Raw genomic sequence first — 20,111 nt, 5'->3', positions numbered from 1 at the left:
TGTTTGAGTTTGATTTTGAAAAAACATGATCAAATGCTTGCTTCTCCAGGCACTGCAACCAATGTTTGATTATTTCAATAAACCAGACCACCACTAGTGTATATTCATTGGAGAATTCACAGCAACAGATTGAGGGGTGCCTTACATGTCAACTGCTTCTTTGGACAAGTCTCTTCATGATGTATGTCTTATGTGCAGCATGCTTTTTGCTTATTTAAAATCCTGAATTTGCCTCATTGTGCTTTTGGGATTAATCTCTTACAGAGAAAGAATCAGCCATGACCATATTTCTAATAGAGTTATTTTCCTCCAGAATCTGGAGACACAGACCCTATGTGAATAGAAAATGAGATGGGCTAAGGGAGGTAACTCCTGCTGGAAAAGGTGTGAAAAGAAGATTAGTCATGGAATTTTGCTTGATTTGGATGAAGAGATACTATTTAGACAGGGAATTTTATGTGACAAGATTTTATCTGAGGAATGATAACTACCTAATATTTAATCACCTTGAATAAACAGCTAGATATTTTGAAATGTTTCCTTGTTTATGAGAAAAAGATTTTGACGCTAAAAGGATGTTACATTTGGCTTTCACTTCGTCACTAAAGTACTGAATCTGCTACTTTTGATAGGTTTGAAGTTATTTGTGTGGTATTTAACGTCAGACATTGTTTAGTGTTGAATGTTAATCACATATGGATGCAGCTGCTTCACCAATTGTGTTTAGAATAATGGGCTGTGTAATGTCATATACACTGACTGATGTTAACAGTATACAACCATGGATGTTGGGCTGCTTAACCATCAAACAATAGAACAATTGGCTTAGTAGACAATCAGAAAACTTGTAATGCTCAGACAATTTCATCAATATTTTGTTCATTTGTTCGATTCATTTATTCAGTATTGCGGCCATGTGGCCCAAGGTACAAATGATTGTGGCGACATAGCTGTACCATGTGACAGGAAGAACATATGTACATTCTCATGATAAGCAAAACACATGTTTCATGAAAACGTGACAGAAGTTATGGTTTGGATACTTTTTGTATTGAGAACAGATAGACTTTTGTAATTGATACAATGTAAATATTTTGTTCAGAGATTTGTATACCTTTCACATGAAAACAATACATGGTACTCATCTTGGAGAACTTCTAGATTACAACTTGCGCATACAGCAATAATTTTGTTTGTACATTTTGTTTGTCTCAGTAGATTTACTTGAAACAAATGCAATATGTAATTTACAAAATGCATGAAATAAGGACTTATCACTTAGTGCTGCAGGGTATAGTTCGGGTTGTAGTAATGATATGAAATATATGTGTCCTTGTGTATAATATGTCGAGAAGATTATGCACTTGGGCCCCATTGCACAAAACAGTCTTAACGCTGTTGTAAACCAGAGTTAAAGAATGGGAGTACAAGCAACTTGGTGCTAACTTTGTGCAGCTTACTGCACAATTCAATGCAAACCTGTTAGATATTGATTATTTCTTTATTGTATGCTAAGTCCAGGCCAGTTTTATTTCTTGGTTTATGGATTTTTGTCTTCAGAAAATCAGTTAGGAGGGGGGAAAAAGTAATTACCAGTTAAAATGATATTCTTTCTGAATATTAAAAGTATTTTTCCCTCTGACAGTTTATGAAGTGAATATGAAGCAAAATAGAATCTTAAAAACATTACGTTTCCATTTTTGGCCAATAAAAACATAAGAATTTTATTTTATAATTTGAGAAGGGAAAATTTATTTTATTGTGTTTTTCTAATTTAAAAAAAAAATACTACCAGCAGATCTGTAAAATGAGAAATTAAATCGTTCAGTGCTAGTGAAACAAATAGGTTGAAAAGGTGACCACAGACTGTAATGCAGAATTATGTAATGATTTATTTGGAAACTGTTTCATATCAGTAATTGTTGGACTTCCCTTTTGCTTTCTCTACATCTCTAGATTGTGTGATGTGGTCTAGTGGTACTTTCAGCCATTTAAAGAAAAATGATTCATTATGGACTTTCATCTGGTATTATTGGTGTTTCAGACATATTGATATAAGGTCACTGTTGTACATCTTTCCTCTGAGGATAACAGGTTATGATAGGTTTCTTGTATTCTATGTTCACTGTGAGAGGCACCAAATATATCAATTGGTTATGATAGTTTCCTTGTATTTTATGTTTGCTGTGAAAAGGCAATAATATGTCAATTGGTTCAATATTTTCCTTGTATTCTATGTTTGTTTTGAGAGGCAACCAAACATGTCAGTTGGTTACAATAGATCCTTTGAAGCCTATACATGTTATACAACCAAATATATCAGATTCTTGGAATTGATGACTTGGTACACTGCCTGACAGTGAGGATAGGTTGACAAAATAACGATCACAGGATCCTGGTCCTGTTTTGATTATTTACAGACATCCACTACATAATGTTTTAATTCTGCTGAATTATGTACTGTACAAGCTAAAGCGTGAGTGAGTGAGTTCAGTTTTACGCAACACTCAACAATATTCCATCTATATGGCAGTCAGTAAATAATCGCGTCTCAACCAGAAAATCCAGTGATCGACAGCATGACCATTGATCTACACAATGGGGATGCAATGACATCTGTCAACCTAGTCAGCGAGTCTAACCACCCGATCCTGTTAGTCACCTCTTACAATAAAGCATGGGTTACTAAAGATCAATTCCAACCCACATCTTCACAGGTAGGAATAATCCTGTTAGTCACCTCTTACAATAAAGCTTGGGTTACTGAAGATCAATTCCAACCCAGATCTTCACAGGTAGGAATAATTCTGTTTGTCACCTCTTACAACAAGCATGAGTTACTGAAGATCAATTCCACCCAAGGTCTTCCCGGGTAGGAATATATGCAATATAGAAGCTAAATAAGAACTGATGCCAGACATGTTGTTAAGTGTATCATTTTCCTGGGGCACGATAAACTAATGTGAAACAAATGGTTGTAAAGATAAGCAAAACACATTTTCACAATCATTTTGTTTAAGAGAAAAGTTAAAAAATGGATATGTTGACTCAAATCTTTCAGAAACATGTAAAAAGATAAATGTATTTTATTCCTGTATAATTTAATGCTTGAAGCATTTTGGCATGAAATATCCAGCCTATTTCTCAAAATGAACTTTTATTCAAACATGACTTTAAAGCAAATATTTTAAGGTTAAGGAGAGTTGATGAAGAATCTGGAGGTTGTCAAGGTGAATCTGGGTTTGAACCCATTGATGAGCAAATGCTTTTGCAACGAAGGAACACTGTTGAGATAAGACGAGACTCGTCATGTAAGTGTCAAATTGTTATGGCTCCAAGTTGCATGATGATGAATGATGTATAAATGAGATATGTGTTGCAGGTTACGCTTTGGGTATACTAGACAAAAATGTCTGTTATGGCGGATGAGACAGATAACACAATAGTTTTACGAAGAAGATTTTCATGCGTCTTATTTAAGGCAGCATTTTGCAGTTAACCAGTGAATCTGCCAGTGTGTAGTGTAAGATTTCAAAATAGGTTGTATTTATGTACTTTCTGGGAAAAAAAATATTTAATCTGTTAAGTTATCCATCTTTTCTTTTGGACCTCTTATATATGAAAAATAGAAGTATTTTATTACCAACAATATCATAAGAAACTGAATTGGGGTTCTATTTCTAGTTGTATTCCAAACAGCACAAATCGTAGTGATACTTGAGATAATTGTTTTGGGGTTTTGCCTTTTATGTTATTTGGGTCAAATCGAGAGCTTTGTTCTTTTGTTGTGATGAAATGATACAGCCTTTGCTAGATCTGTGAGATGCAAGTCACTTTTGCGTATCAGTATGGGTGGTGGGGTAACCTAATAGATAGAGTGTCCACGCCCGAGGACCTGGGTGTGATTCCCCACATGTGCACAGTATGAGAAGCCCATTTCTTGTATCCCCTGCTGTGCTGGAATATAAGGATAATTTTGGTTCCTTTGAACAAAATTACCTCAGAAGAAGCTAAGAACTATCCTCAAAATTAAACTTTATTCCACATGTATGAAATTCAAATTATTCGATCTGTAACACTAAACATTAAAACACATAGTCATTGTCTAAATATTTTCGCCTGTTTAATCAATAACTATCCTGAAACTGTGGAATTCAAAACTAAGGCCTGTGATGAGGGTACATCAATGGTTGTTATGCCAGCAGATCATCGTCATGCCAACAGATGTGGATGAGACAAGCAAAGAGATAAGGATAAATCTATGCAGCGAACCAATGTCCTTCATGCCTAAGGTTCCTACTCGTAAATATTTTGCAAATGTAGGTCCCAGCCATTAGGGAAGTTACCTGTCAATTTGACAGGCCCCACAAACATTTGAGCCAAGCTAGTTTGCATAGAAGCTGATAAAAATCTGCAATAACAGAGACCTGAAAATAGTTTATTGCCTTTTGTCTGTTGTTCTCAAGGATTGTCTCTGTAGCTTTCACAATAGATGATATATTCCTAGGCATCTCCACTGAACAGCCATAACCCTCGATCACCATATACATTGAAGCCGTTGTACACACAAGAAGCAGATAGCTTCTTTTCAGGTGTGCAAATAATTCCATTGAACTGCTGAATGATATTTTGGGAATTCAACTTGACAAACATTACTTACAAAATAGAGTAACCATGGTAACATTTGTAATAGTTGTAAATACATACATACATACAGGTTAGAATATAAATCTGAGAACTTAAAAAGCGAGTAGATGAGGTACACATTATAACATTTCTATAGCCTAGTGCTGTTAATTTGACTCAAACATATTGATCCTTCAAACCTTTCCAAGTCAACAGAATTTCATTACATGTCATTCAAAAAAAGTAGGGGATTACCCATTTTGCAAACACATCTAGCCAATGTCAGTACGTATGAGAAAAAGTAATACATATCCATACAGATGGAACATTTCTAAAAGAATGGAATAAATTGTCCCATATTCCCTTAATTTCTCTTCATCATCTGTTTCCTCCTTGGCTTCATTTGCATTTTATCAATCCTGTAAATAAAATATCCCCTACTTTTTTTAAGACTGTACTCATAACAATTATAAATGTTATCATGGCAGCTATGCATTAGAACCATACATTTGGTAATAACTCAAAGAAGCAACAGGTTTTTTCAAGACTATTGTTTCAAATACATATTCCCAGTAACAAAACCTTCATTTGACTATATTTTAATAAAAATGTGTGCATGTCGTCCACGAATGTTTCTCAGTTTCAACTTCTCTAGAACAGATAAATAAATTTGAGGGAGTGTTTTTAAGGAGCTCCACCTTCAGTCATTATTGAGACAGATGAGCTTCAGTGAATTCACACTGTCTTGTATCCTAAGATTTGGATGCGGATGAATTAATCCTTTTAAAATTGATTTTCAGTTATCTTTCTTGATCATCAGATTGGAACAGTATTGAAAATTGATCTGGGAACAGTGTAAATTATATTTGTGGATATGAAAAAACGACTTGCTGTTGTGACGTTGACAAGTTGTATAACTGAATGTTGACTTAACACTGAAAATTGATCACCAACATGTCCACAATTGTATTTGTTGATGTTTGTAAAAACAAAGAGCATCTCTCAAGCTGAATATAACCCTCTGGGTTTCTTCAAACAGAACATTTAGGTATTGAAAAAAATTTGACTTGAGGGGAAAAACGTTAAGTATTGTCTTAATTCAGTGGAATCTTTCACTGCCTTGTCCTCCCTGAAATCATACTATTTGGTTTTTGACTACTGTACATAGAAGTTCTGTCATTGTTATTTGAGGAATAATGGATCATACAGTGATATAGAAACATATTCTGTTGAATACTTGTTGACTTTTTACGTCTTTGAAGAAATGTGGTTGCTCTCAACTTTTTCATGTGCATGATGATTTGTGTGGGTTTTTTTGCTTTTGAAAGGCAGTATTTGTGTCATTGCTATTTTTGAAAGTAGCTTTCTGATATCCTGCGCTTTATTATGACAAGAATGGAACTCCTGCAAAATGGTTCTATGAAATGCCATGTGTGTTTTAAGTTTGAAATCTTCAATGTGTTTAGTCAAAATCATAACACATGAAAAGTGGTATTAGTTAAAACTTTGAAGAGATAGCAAAATATCAGGAAAGGGCCCTGTATGGTCTATTGAGTTCTTGAAATAAAGTGTTAAAGACGTAACTGAACAAATGAGGAAAATATTTCTGTTACAGGTGTTGCTAGGAGATGATGTATAGGAGGTGACAACCTCTTCGATTTTATTGTAGTTAATACAAATTTTAGCCTGAAACTACAAAATGTGAAGAAATTTAATTATAATTCAGATATACAGACAAAACATATTTTTTTCATCTATTAAATACATTTTCGCAAGAAAATATGTAATACTGATAGTTTGGAAATCTGCTGTTGAAGGTGCCTGCTATGTGAAATTAAAGCTTCACTCTTGATTTGCGTCATATTATTCTCAGAATCCATCATGATATTAAGTGAGTGAGTTAATATTTAACGTCACCTCGGCAACATTGCAGCCATATCGTGACGTGATATTAAGTATTCAGTTGACAACTAATTTTATGGTCAAAATGCTAATTTTGATCCTTGAAAGTACTATTTGCAATGATTTGGGGTTGGCACCTCTTTGTACAACATGACTGACAAGTATCTTCATAGCAGGGGGTCAGAGTAAAGCAGACTGTATGAATATAAATCACCGATCAGAATTTACATGATTCAGAAATATTTTCAGCTTCAAAGAAATGTAGTGACTGCATGCAGACAGGAGACAGGAGGGAAACAATAAATATACATTTGACCAACTTTTTGCAAGAAATATAAAGGTTCTTGAATGTAGTTGTTAAACTACTATCTGATATCATCCTGAAGTAACTGATTAATTTTGGGTGTGGAAGACTGTTTCTTGCATTTACAGAATAATGTTAAACATTGAATTAAAGTCTTCAATTTAGGTCTAGAATCATTTGATGATGAAGCACAGTTTCCGGATTCATTTTGTTTACATGTTTGACCTGTTCAAATTAGAGAAATGTATTTCTCGGCCTGAATATTGTTGTGATGTATCCATGTACCAGGATGTATTAGTGTACCAAGGTGTATCCATGTACCAGGATGTATTACTGTACCAAGGTGTATCCATGTACCAGGATGTATTACTGTACCAAGGTGTATCACATGTGTAAAATTATATTGATATCATGTTTTTCAGATCTGACTATGGAGGGTGTTTCCAGAAACAGTTTTGTGAATGAGCGGCGGTTTTCTGAATGTACATCCAGTGTCTAGAGGTGGCTCTCCCATGCTGCAAGTAGGTAGCAAGTATGCAAAGTGGGGTTCCAATGATTGAAAATGGGTTTAAAATAATTATCAATTGTAAAAAATGTATTTTTGATTAATCAGACTTTTGTTGTTTTTGTAGAACATACTTGAATAAAGAAAACTAAGCATAAAATTTGATCAATATTCACAAACTAATTTTAACAACTATCATTGTTTAATTACAATTTCAGCACCTTTCTTCTATGGGTACACTTCAAATATATGTGCATGTATTTCGATTATAAATACATAATTGACAATCGTTCACCACATGTCCTCTGATAACTGATGGTGGATTTCGTTTCCCACTCCCAGTACTTAAGTATCACAGCACTCCAGCCATTTCAGTGCTGAAGTGGAGCACAGAGAACACTGTGTATCTGCATATTGAAACAAATGCATACAATTTTTACCATATTTATCAATTAAAAAAGAAATGTCAAGTCGTACTTAGGAATTTTGTTTATCATCTTATGATTTTTTGTACTTAGAATTTGCATACAATGTGCTCAAGTGACATTTTCTGGTACATCTTCTTTAATAAGGAATACATTATATATATTTATGAATTATGTTTTTCACAAAATATTGAGATGAAGATGTAAAAAAGTCTTCTGTCTATATGGAAATGAATATTGTATTTTGTGGCTTGTGAATTAGTGAAGAGTGTATTAGCCGTGATGAAGGACTGACTGTCAACTGGTCAGCTGGAGCTTGTGTAAATGATCTGATGTATGAACTAGAACTGTCTAAAACACATGAGAGACAGCAAGTTAGAAAGCATGTTGTGTGAAAGGACACCTGGTGGAGTCATTTACCAGCGGCCGCGGACTTGATATGTGTAACTCTAAAGTAACATCATTGACTCCTGTGTCATCAAAATATGTATTCTGCTAATTATCTTATTATTCTCTTATACTTCATGTACATTGAATTGAAAATACATTTATTAACTTCTTTATAGTGATGATAAATGAGAACGTGATTTATTTGTGAGGTTAGTATTCTCGTAAGTGTTTTCAAAACTATGAGAATTTTAAACTCAGTTTTTGTCAAATGATAAACAAGTTTAAACTAAAAAGTTTAACCAGTATTTAACACCTTACATGATACCGATGTGAAATGTCCTGTCAGAAATAATTGCTCGAAAATTTGTTGCAATGGAAGTTATATGGATTTATGACTTACCTTCGCAGTGTCAAACAGAATCTTTGTTAAATAGTTGCTATGAATTGGACAAAAACAGGAACATATTCTAATAAGGAAAATGCAAATTTTGCCCCTTTCTCTTGATTCTTCTCACAAGAAGTAACCAATTATCCGCATCTGTGCAGGAGAATTTGGTCATGTGACCATATACGAGACATTACATTTCACTCATTTCATTTTTCTTCAGACAAACATGGCATAATAATGCCAGTAATTTGATTGGTCGAGCCATGTGAACATGATGCTTTGCTGCTGTTTTGGCATGAATCCCTGTCCATCATATTGCCTGTCTGTATGCTGAAGTGCATCCACATGCCAGACAGGGACCATTAATTTCACCAACATGTTCTCATTTTGACAGCCGGTTTATAAGATGTTATAAAAATTTGCCTTGCTCATAAATGTTGAGGAAATGTACAAATTTTTAGATTTATCATGTGTGGGGAAAATGTAATATTTATGAGGCTGCAGTCTCGTAATGTATTACCTTTTCAGGATTGTTTTGTTTGAGTTTATGTACAATAAACTATGGTTGAAGTAATTTCAAAGGGATTACTTATTTAAGTGGTTAAAACCGTGGGTCTGTATTCACATTTTGACTAAATATACATCAGATGGGCCAAAACCCAAAACACTTTGCTGTATCTGTCAGTGAGTGAGTGAGTTTAGTTTTAAGCCGCACTCAGCAATATTCCATCTGTATGGCAGCTGTCTGTAAATAATCGGATCTGGAATAGACAATCCAGGGAACAATAGCATGAACATCGATCTACGCAAATGGGAACTGATGACCAAGTCAGAGAGCCTGACCACCCAATCCTGTTAATCGCCCCTTATGGCAAGCATGGGTTGCTGAAGATCTTGATGGGTTGTCTCTATGAGTGTGTTTGTTGGTCATGGTGTATCTGATTGTTTACCAAGGAGTATCCATGTATCAGGATGTATCCATGTACCAGGGTGTACACTGTACCAAGGTGTATTCATGGACCAGGATGTATCACTATCCAGGTGTATCAATGTATCAGGATGTAGACATGTATCAAGGTATATGCATGTACCTTGATACACCCATTTATTTGATTGTACCACTGTACCAGGATGTATCAATGTACCAAGGTGTATCCATGCACATGGATGTACCTATTTACCAATGTGTATCACTGTACCAAGGTGTATCAATGTACCAGGGCTTCCTTTCACAAGGCACCAAGATGATCATAAGTCTCTAACGTAATCTTAGTGTAATGTTAAAGAATGGGAGCTAAGGTTAACCTTAGTAATAGTTGCTTCATGAAAGGACCCCCAGGATGTATTGCTTTACCAAGGTGTATCTTTGTACCAGGTCGTGAAAGGAGCCCCAGGATGTATTGCTGTACCAAGGTGTATCTTTGTACCAGGTCGTGAAATGAGCCCCAGGATGTATTGCTGTACCAAGGTGTATCTTTGTACCAGGTCGTGAAAGGAGCCCCAGGATGTATTGCTGTACCAAGGTGTATCTTTGTACCAGATCATGAAAGGAGCCCCAGGATGTATTGCTGTACCAAGGTGTATCTTTGTACCAGGTCGTGAAAGGAGCCCCAGGATGTATTGCTGTACCTAGATGTATCGTTGTACCTGGTCATGAAAGGAGCCCCAGGATGTATTGCTGTACCAAGGTGTATCTTTGTACCTGGTCATGAAAGGAACCCCAGGATGTATTGCTGTACCAAGGTGTTTCTTTGTACCAGGTCGTGAAAGGAGCCCCAGGATGTATTGCTGTACCAAGGTGTATCTTTGTACCAGGTCGTGAAAGGAACCCCAGGATGTATTGCTGTACCAAGGTGTTTCTTTGTACCAGGTCGTGAAAGGAGCCCCAGGATGTATTGCTGTACCTAGATGTATCTTTGTACCAGGTCATGAAAGGAGCCCCAGGATGTATTGCTGTACCAAGGTGCATCTTTGTACCAGGTCATGAAAGGAGTCCCAGGATGTATTGCTGTACCAAGGTGTATCTTTGTACCAGGTCGTGAAAGGATCCCCAGGATGTATTGCTATACAAAGGTGTATCTATGTACCAGGATGCACCTTCTTATTGTGATGAATTCACTGTTCACATGGTCCCCCTGGAATTTTATGCAGGGAGTGCTTGTGGTTGAGAGTGTGGATGGCTCATAGTTGACGCCTTATCTGTCATTATGCTTCTGATACTCAATATAATTCAACAAAAAGATCCTGAAGTAGTGAATTTTTGCTGCTAGTGGATTTTCAATGTTTTATATTTGCTGTTTCCATGCAAACATGTTAAATTTACCTGAAAGGGAGTTAGGTGTTGTTTCAGAAACTAAAGAACTATTCAATATTTTCTGTCCAAACTCATGTTGGTGTGTATCTGACCAAAATAGAAAGTTCCGAATCCTAATTTGATAGCTTAATAACTACTTATACATGTATATGTAGACAGAAAGAGAGGATAGAATTCTCTCATCAGGTTGGACTTGGGGACATGAAGATTTTTCATCTTAAAATGCCTCATATTTTAAATGTTACTATCTCTGACATGGAAACAATACTGATAAACCTTCATGACATGCTTATTTTCATTCAGGCTATGATGAGCTGAGTGCTGTTTCTCAAATTCAAAATTCTTCAGTTAGGTTGTTGTTAGTGACTACGACTCAGTATGACCTTGATACTTGACCTTGTCCTTGTTGGTGATCCTAGATCACCTTGCAAAGCAGCAGGGGGTCGTTATCGCCAGTAGGGGATTTCCCTGTCAAGATGATTGACAGTGTGTTCGTCTCCTATCGACCTTGATCACATGATTGTTTTCTTTGTCATGGTTTTTGACCAGCAAGATTTATGTGTGTCAACTGAGTCTTACAGCATATGGAGAGTACATGTAAACTGAGGTTATTGCTGGGATTAAGGGTTGAGTCATCCTGGTTTAAGTCAGATTTATAGTTGCAGGTTGTGCAAAACCCAGATGGTTTATTTTGATGGTGTTATTTGTTTTGGAGGTTTCTTGTTTTAGACTTGTGATGAGATTTTTCGGTGGAATTATGGGCAAATATTCCGAAAAAGCTTTTTGAAATATATTTCTGGCTGTTATTAATTAAGAAATATGCTTCTTATATACGACCTTTCTGTGGGTATATATTTTCTTAATAACTCAGGCATCTTTTAGTTTGGCATTGGAGATTACATACTTGCACACAAGTGAATAATTTCAGGTAAGTGTTAATCATATCGAGCAGGTGTCAGTGACTGAAATTTTGAGACTGAACCAGGTTGTCAGGGGTTCTCAACTATGAATGTGTTTGTGTGTCCACCATTGCCTTAACTAGTATATCAGGATGTGTTTGTTTGATATAGTGTGAATGTTTTTAATGCAAAATTTGGACAAACTGCAAACAATTGAATTATTATATTTGGGTGATAATTTAACAGATTCCATTGAAATTAAGGTTGATGATGATGATGAAGAGCATGCCTTAAACAATGTTGTACTTTTGTGATGCACTGTAGCATGCAAGTATTCCTTTCATTTCCTTTAATATTGTCATGGAACATAGCCACATTCTCTGTAATATTGTCATGGAACATAGCCACATGCGCTGTAATATTGTCATGGAACATAGCCACATGCGCTGTAATATTGTCATGGAACATAGCCACATGCGCTGTAATATTGTCATGGATCATATCCACATGTGCTGTAATATTGTCATGGAACATAGCGACATTCTCTGTAATATTGTCATGGAACATAGCCACATGTGCTGTAATATTGTCATGGAACATAGCCACATGCGTTGTAATATTGTCATGGAACATAGCCACATTCTCTGTAATATTGTCATGGAACATACCCACATGCGTTGTAATATTGTCATGGAACATAGCCACATGCACTGTAATATTGTCATGGAACATAGCCACATGTGCTGTAATATTGTCATGGAACATAGCCACATGTACTGTAATATAGTCAAGGAACATACCCACATGAGCTGTAATATTGTCATGGAACATAGCCACATGCGCTGTAATATTGTCATGGAACATAGCCACATGCCTTGTAATATTGTCATGAAACATAGCCACATGTGCTGTAATATTGTCATGGATCATATCCACATGTGCTGTAATATTGTCATGGAACATAATTACATGCACTGTAATATTGTCATGGAACATAGCCACATGTGCTGTAATATTGTCATGAAACATAGCCACATTCTCTGTAATATTGTCATGGAACATACCCACATGTGCTGTAATATTGTCATGAAACATAGCCACATTCTCTGTAATATAGTCATGGAACATACCCACATGTGCTGTAATATTGTCATGAAACATAGCCACATTCTCTGTAATATTGTCATGGAACATACCCACATGTGCTGTAATATTGTCATGAAACATAGCCACATTCTCTGTAATATTGTCATGGAACATACCCACATGTGCTGTAATATTGTCATGAAACATAGCCACATTCTCTGTAATATAGTCAAGGAACATAGCCACATGCGCTGTAATATTGTCATGGACATAATTGCTTGCACTGCAATATTGTCAAGGAACATGGCCACATAAATTGTAATATTGTCATGGAACATAACCACTAGCTGCATGATTTTGTCATCATGGACAATATGTGTGCATTTACTATTGTCATAGAACATAAGGTGCATGCATTTTAATATTGTCATATAGTATTAATCCATGCACTATTACATTGTTTAGAAACATGTATGGACTGTGACATTGCCATGGAACATGCATGCACTGTAACATTGTTCTAGAGCACTTTGCATGCACTGTAACATTGTTCTAGAGCACTGTGCATGCACTGTAACATTGTTCTAGAGCACTGTGCATGCACTGTAGCATTGTTCTAGAGCACTGTGCATGCACTGTAACATTGTTCTAGAGCACTGTGCATGCACTGTAACATTGTTCTAGAGCACTGTGCATGCACTGTAACATTGTTCTAGAGCACTGTGCATGCACTGTAGCACTGTAACATTGTTCTAGAGCACTTTGCATGCACTGTAGCATTGTTCTAGAGCACTGTGCATGCACTGTAACATTGTTCTAGAGCACTTTGCATGCACTGTAACATTGTTCTAGAGCACTGTGCATGCACTGTAACATTGTCCTGGAGCACTGAGCTTGTCGCGTCTAGCTGTCTCTAACTATCCCATCTGTCTTTGCCCTCCATCTCCCTATTCTTGTACAACAGTGCACTACCATAATCCCCTTAATGGAAACCTGCAATCTGCATGCAGGTTTACCTGAACAGGCCCACTGGCCATTGCACACTGTTCAAGTGTCACTTATTTTCGTTAATTCCGATATGATGGTATATTGCCCAGTGTGAAGCAAGATGCCTCCAGCACTTGCATGGCTATATATCACACTTGCCCATGTTGGCCATCAGACCTGACCACAGCCAGCTTGTCAGGGTTTAAGACAGGAAATGCAGTAAAAAAACTCCTAAAACAATACTGAAGCATGTATTCTGTCCACAACATGTACGTCACATGGCATGCATGTCTTCCTTGCATGGCAGACGTCGCGGAAGCAAGTGGCCACCGGTGCAGTGAGATTAAGTCCCAGCATGTAAGTCACACCCTGGAACTCCATGGAAGAAATGGCGTCAAGCGGTAGTCACATGATTAATCGGTCACAGCATGGAGCTTGCTAAAAGAAATGATGTCAAGCTGTAGTCATGTGACACATCGATCTAAGCAAGGAACTCACTGAAAGAAATGGTGTCTGGCGGTAGTCACAGAATGCAGATACTACATTTGTTACCTGGAAAAATTTTGTTCAAATTTTTGCCTCTTACACCATCAATACAGTTTTAAAAACAAGTTGTGTTTCTCATCTTTCAAAGTTGGTTTGCAGTTAGTATGTCTCACAGTCCCTGAACCACATTATTTTTCATACTGCCTAGCCCTCGTTGCTATAGTAAAGCCCTGAATGAATGAATTATGTATAGTTTTAGTTAGATAATTTATTTAGTATATACACTTTGCCTTGATGTTTGGAGCTTACTAGAAGCAATAGTTTCAGCTATGGTACCTCATTTGGATATGTGTCTTTTGCCAGTTAATGTTGCACCCAGCAGTATTGCTGCTTTAAGTAAATATAGAATCTGGGCCAGGCAATCCAGTGATCAAGAGCATAAGCATGTATCTACACAGTTTGGATCCGGTGACATGTCAGCCAGGCAAGCTTGAGGACATGATCCTGTTAGTTACCTCTTCTACAAGAATGGGACCCATGAAGGTCCCGGGGTAGAATAGGCCTTCAGCAACCCATTCTTGCCTTAAAAGGCGACTATGCTTGTCGTAAGAGGCGGCTAACATGATTGGGTGGTCAGACTCACTGATTTGGTTGACTCATGTGATCGGTTCCCAAATGTGCAGATCGATGCTCATGTAGTTGATCAGGGGATTGTCTAGTCCAGACTTGATTATTTACAGACCGTCGCCATATAACTGGAATATTGCTGCGTGCGGTGTAACACTCACTCACTCACTCACTCACTCACTCACTCACTCACTCACTCACTCACTCACTCACTCACTCACTCACTCACTCACTCACTCACTCACTCACTCTACAAGAATGGGTTGCTAAGGCCCAATGCCAGTACATATCTTCCCATGTTCATCATATGTGAATATGTATTGCATCATACCAATACATCAGATTGACTTTTTCTACCCTATCCATAATACACGACTCAAAAGAAGTTAAGAATCACCTCATCTATAGTAATATCCATGATGAAAGTAATGTGAAAGAATCTGGTTGTCCTTACCATCTTCTGTGTAGTCATCAAATTTGTAAATAAGAGGGCTGTAATATTGTCCTTTGCTATAGTTGAACAATGTAGAGAAGAAAATACATAGGAAATTCTTACATATTTTTTTAATGCTCATCAGTTACCTACTTTGAGATAAGTGTGCTTTTCTTTTATATCTTTGTCAAGAGTGGCCAATAGTTAGAGGAACAGTTATCATAAAGAGGATGTAATTTAATTTCAAGAAACTGACAAATTACTTTCTAACAATACTCAAAGTAAAACAAAAATGTATATAAAACTATCATAACTCAGAAATCCAAGGCCTGCTGAATCCTTTCACAAACATCAATGTTAAACAAGGAATCAGGGTTTATTTGTTAAAGTGATTAATTTGAATTAAGTTGATGTGTTGTAAATAAGCAGTTAAACTCATGACAGATTGGCTGAAGTGTGTTCCATGTCCTGAGCGCTGTTTGCCAGGTGTCCTCTTGAAGGCCATCATGCATGGCAGACGTGACAGACCAGTATATGACATAATCAGTAACTGTCAACAAGCTTGTTTGACATGCTCAAGGTAAGCTCCAGGTCATATGATCCACCCAGAACCATATTTGGAAATTCAGGGCAAGTTGAAAAAAACATCAAAGTTAAACAAACAACAGAAACTTCCTTGTGGAATCACACTGAACCCACTGAGAAGCTACATGAATTATCCAATGAATATTTGAAAAACATATTTGAACAGGTGGTGTTGCGTATAAAAAACTAGAATTTCTGTCACAGAAACAGCAGTAAAATATGATAATGCCAGTGATAAAATGCATTTGATCAACTGGGCTCTCATTCTAGGCTAGTTTGTGTGTTTGTTGTGTGTATCGGTGTATTTGTTCATTTGTTGTTCTTTCCACATCTAAAAATAGTCCAGGTATGTGGTTGTGGTCTGTAATTAATATGGACCAGACAGTCCTGTGATTGACATTGCGATCTATGACATGTATGAAGCCAAACTGATGAATCAATTCCAATTATCACCTGACCTGCGAAGACCCAAGTAAAAAATTGATCTTCATAAGAGGTGACAAATGGGATAGGGTGGTCAGGCTAGCTGACTTTTTTGACATATGTCATTGTTACCTTATTGCGTAAATAGATGCTCATGCTGTTGATCATTGGTTTAGTCTGGTCCAAACTTGATTATTCATAAACCATATAGCTTGAATATTGCTGAATGCAGCGTTAAAAATGAACAACAACCAAACCAAACCATTGGTCACCTCTTATGATAAGCATGCTCACAACCACCTCAAACCTGGATCTTCACACAAGCTATGAAGAAATAACACTTGCACCACTGTATGATACGTCCTTGGATGTATGGTAATACTGCCCTAATAATAGGCTATTTAGATACGCTGGCATTACCCACAATGGGTTAAGTGTTTTTAAGACTGTTTTTTGCCCCATTTACACTTCATAAATTTCCAAAAGTAAAATACTTTTAGAAGAAGGTAAAAGGAATATTACTTTGACTGGAAATTTTATTTTTATTTTCCTTCCCTCCTGCCTTTAGGTTTTCTGAGGACAAAAATCCGTAAAACAAATAACATTGATCTGACCTCAGGTTTATTTTAGAAACAGTATAGTTGGTGGTGCCTCAGTTGTGTTTTGACTAGAATAGATTAATATGTTACTGAAAGTCCATGATATATGTCTGAAATCAACAGAGTCCGATTAAAGAGTCCGATTGACTGCTCCAATGTTTTGGGTTGGTACATATATTTCAATTTATTGACTTGTAGTAGCATGAGTTTTACTTGCACAAAATGCCTGTTCATATTGGGGAGTGAATTCCAGTCTCAAAATCAAGAGCAACATCTGAAGATGTCAAACAAGGATGTTTGAGTGCTGTGTAAAGTATTTTATATAGTTTTGTTGAATATTTGATAAAGCTGATCAGACATCATAATTATTTGGTGAATGAATCTTCTTGTCAACGGAGTGGTTTGATAGTCTTGTGGTTAAAGCATTCGCTTGTCTTGCTGAAGATCTGGGTTCAGGTTTCCCAGATGAGTACAGTGTGTGAAGCCCCTGCTGATATTGATGTAATCACTCACTCACTCGCTCACTCTTGTCTACAGTTACCAACTTGTGCTGAAGATCTGAGTTCAGGTTTCACAGATGACTACAATCTGTGAAGCCCCTGGTGATGTTACCTCACTCTCTCACTCACTCACTCATTCACTCACTCACTCACTCACTCACTCTTGTCAACAGTTACCAACTTATGCTGAAGATCTGAGTTCATTTTTGCCGGTTGAGTAGAATGTGTGAGCCCCTGCTGATATTGCCTCACTCACTCACTCACTAAATCACTCACTCACTCACTCACTCACTCTTGTCAACATTTACCAACTTGATCTTATTTCTACTTGAGAAAAGATGTGGAGAATGATTAGGGTGTTGCTCAAAATGATACACACCAATCTGCAGTGTCATTATCTTTTGTTAGTCTGTGCCACATACTCTGGAGTCCACGAGCCCAAACTTTACATTCTGCATCATTTCTTGGCCAGTCTAATTGTTCTCATATGGACTTAAATTACCTTAACTCACTAGACTGGACTAAAGTTTACTAAGCATAGACAGGCTTTAGGCTAGTGGCTAAAGCTGCCCAATAGATTGCTAAAAATATGCATCTTGCATAAAAGAAATATTCAAAAGTGTGTACATGAAATAAAGTACCTGTGGCTCGTGTCAGTTATAAATAATGTCTGTCAAGTTTTCTTTAGCTATCCCAGAAACCAAAGTGGTTTCAATTGAAAATACCAGATTATAATATTGCAGCTAATATGTACCTTGTCAGAATTACAGCAACAGATTAAACAATTCCACATCCATTTTGGTTCTGTACTCATGTCCAAGCTTTGTGAGAGTTATTTTCAGACATGTTAAACAACTAGAAATATATCCAATTTTAACATTACCTTTGAGCGTGTTAGTTTTGAGAAGAATTTCTTTCACATGAACAACTAATATAGCAAAAATGAGCATGTGATGTGTTATCAGAAATGGATGCTTAGCTTTTTCTTAGTGGCATTCGTATGTATTTTTTTTGGTTTAAATTGAAATTCCTTATATTCTCTTTTACCGTATTGTAAATGTGATGCTCTCATACATGTACCGATACCTGAGTGAGTGTTGTGCTTGTCTCTTTTTCTTTGGGTGGGTTGGGGTTATGGTGTTTGCTTATCTCAACATTGGGTCATTTCCCCACACTGGTACAGTGTGTGGAGCAATATTGCTGCAATGTTGCTAAAAGTGGCATAACCCAAACACTTTTTTTCTTTTGAAACGACCCAAAAGTCATCGTTTTTTTTGCAAAATTTATTTTTACGTGGATTTCCAGCTTTCCTTTGTACAAAGCTCCATTTGTAACAAGAATGTTTGAATTGAAGATAATTTTGATAAAAGGGACTAATAACCCTTCTCCAGATATTGTATTTGAATACTTTTGTTATTCTGGTATAATAATAGTGTTTCTATATCAAACACTTATTTTAATTTAATTTTTATGCTTTAATTACTTGATAAGTATGTGAAATAGTCCATCGGGATAGTATTGACCTACAGGGGTCTGACTGATCAAAGGATTGATGCTCCTAGATAATAATGTGGCATTGATTGATTTGTTATCCTGTATGGATTCAAAGATCAAATGCAAGTGTTTTTTACCTAGTGAAAAACGGTTATTTGAAAGGAGATCAATCTTTCATCTTAACATGGTTAGATGTAAATCCTCTTAAACGTATTAGCAGTGCTCTTGTTCGTTCTCTAAGGCTTTGTCTGAATTTGACCTGCAGTGACTTTTTTCATGTTTACTATGCTAAGGTTAATGACATTAGAGAACATTCTGAAGGACTTCTTACAAATGGGTATGCTTCTGTGGGGGAACAGTGTGTAGCCTAGTGGTTAAAGCATTGACTTGTCACTCTGAAAGACCCAGGTTTGATTGTCCACATGGGAAGATGTGAGGTAATATGTGTTTAACATCAGTGTACAGAGTTGGGTATCCATGTTAGAGTATAGGTCTCAGTGCTCAGCTTGCACTGTAAAACTGTCTTCTGTGATGATTCCCCAATACATCCCCAAGACAGTCTCCAGAAAATCCCCTGTCACCACCTAGTCAACCCATGTCAACCCAAGTCAGCCTCCAGACATCAGACATCCCTCTTTCACCACCTAGTCAACCCCTATCAAGCGTCAGTCAACCTTCAGACATCCCTGTCACTCCCTTGTCAATCCATGTCAACCCAAATTAGCTCTCCAGACATCCCTCAGTCACCAGATAATCAACCTCAGTCAGCCCCCAGACACCCCTCTATCACCACTTTGTAAACCCTAGTGAACCCCAGTCAGCCTCCAGACATCCCTCTGTCAGCTCTTTGTCAACCTCCCTCAACCCCTAGTCAGCCTCCAGACATCCCCCCTGTCACCATCCCATCATCCCCTATTAACCCCCAGTCAGCCTCCAGACATCCCTGTCATCACCCCATCAACCCCTATTAACCCCCAGTCAGCCTCCAGACATCCCCGTCATCACCCCATCAACCCCTATTAACCCCCAGTCAGCCTCCAGACATCCCTGTCATCACCCCATCAACCCCTATTAACCCCCAGTCAGCCTCCAGACATCCCTGTCACCATCCCATCAACCCCCTTCAACCTCCAGTCAG

At 37.1% G+C, this 20,111-nt stretch overlaps 1 protein-coding gene across 1 annotated transcript in view; it reads left to right on the top strand.

Moving 5' to 3' along the window:
• LOC137257699 (zinc finger protein 62-like) overlaps positions 1-20,111 on the top strand; it is a 43,837-nt gene that overhangs the window by 10,749 nt on the left and 12,977 nt on the right. Inside the window, exon 2 of the mRNA XM_067795083.1 lies at positions 7,255-7,353. The gene's annotated coding sequence lies outside the window, so the exon portion shown is untranslated. The remainder of the gene's footprint in view (positions 1-7,254; positions 7,354-20,111) is intronic.

This window comes from Haliotis asinina, chromosome 12 (genome assembly GCF_037392515.1).
Source record: "Haliotis asinina isolate JCU_RB_2024 chromosome 12, JCU_Hal_asi_v2, whole genome shotgun sequence".
Classification (NCBI taxonomy): Eukaryota; Metazoa; Mollusca; class Gastropoda; order Lepetellida; family Haliotidae; genus Haliotis; species Haliotis asinina.
The sequence above is the reverse complement of the archived record's forward strand: the minus strand, read 5'-3'. Positions and strand labels throughout refer to the sequence as shown.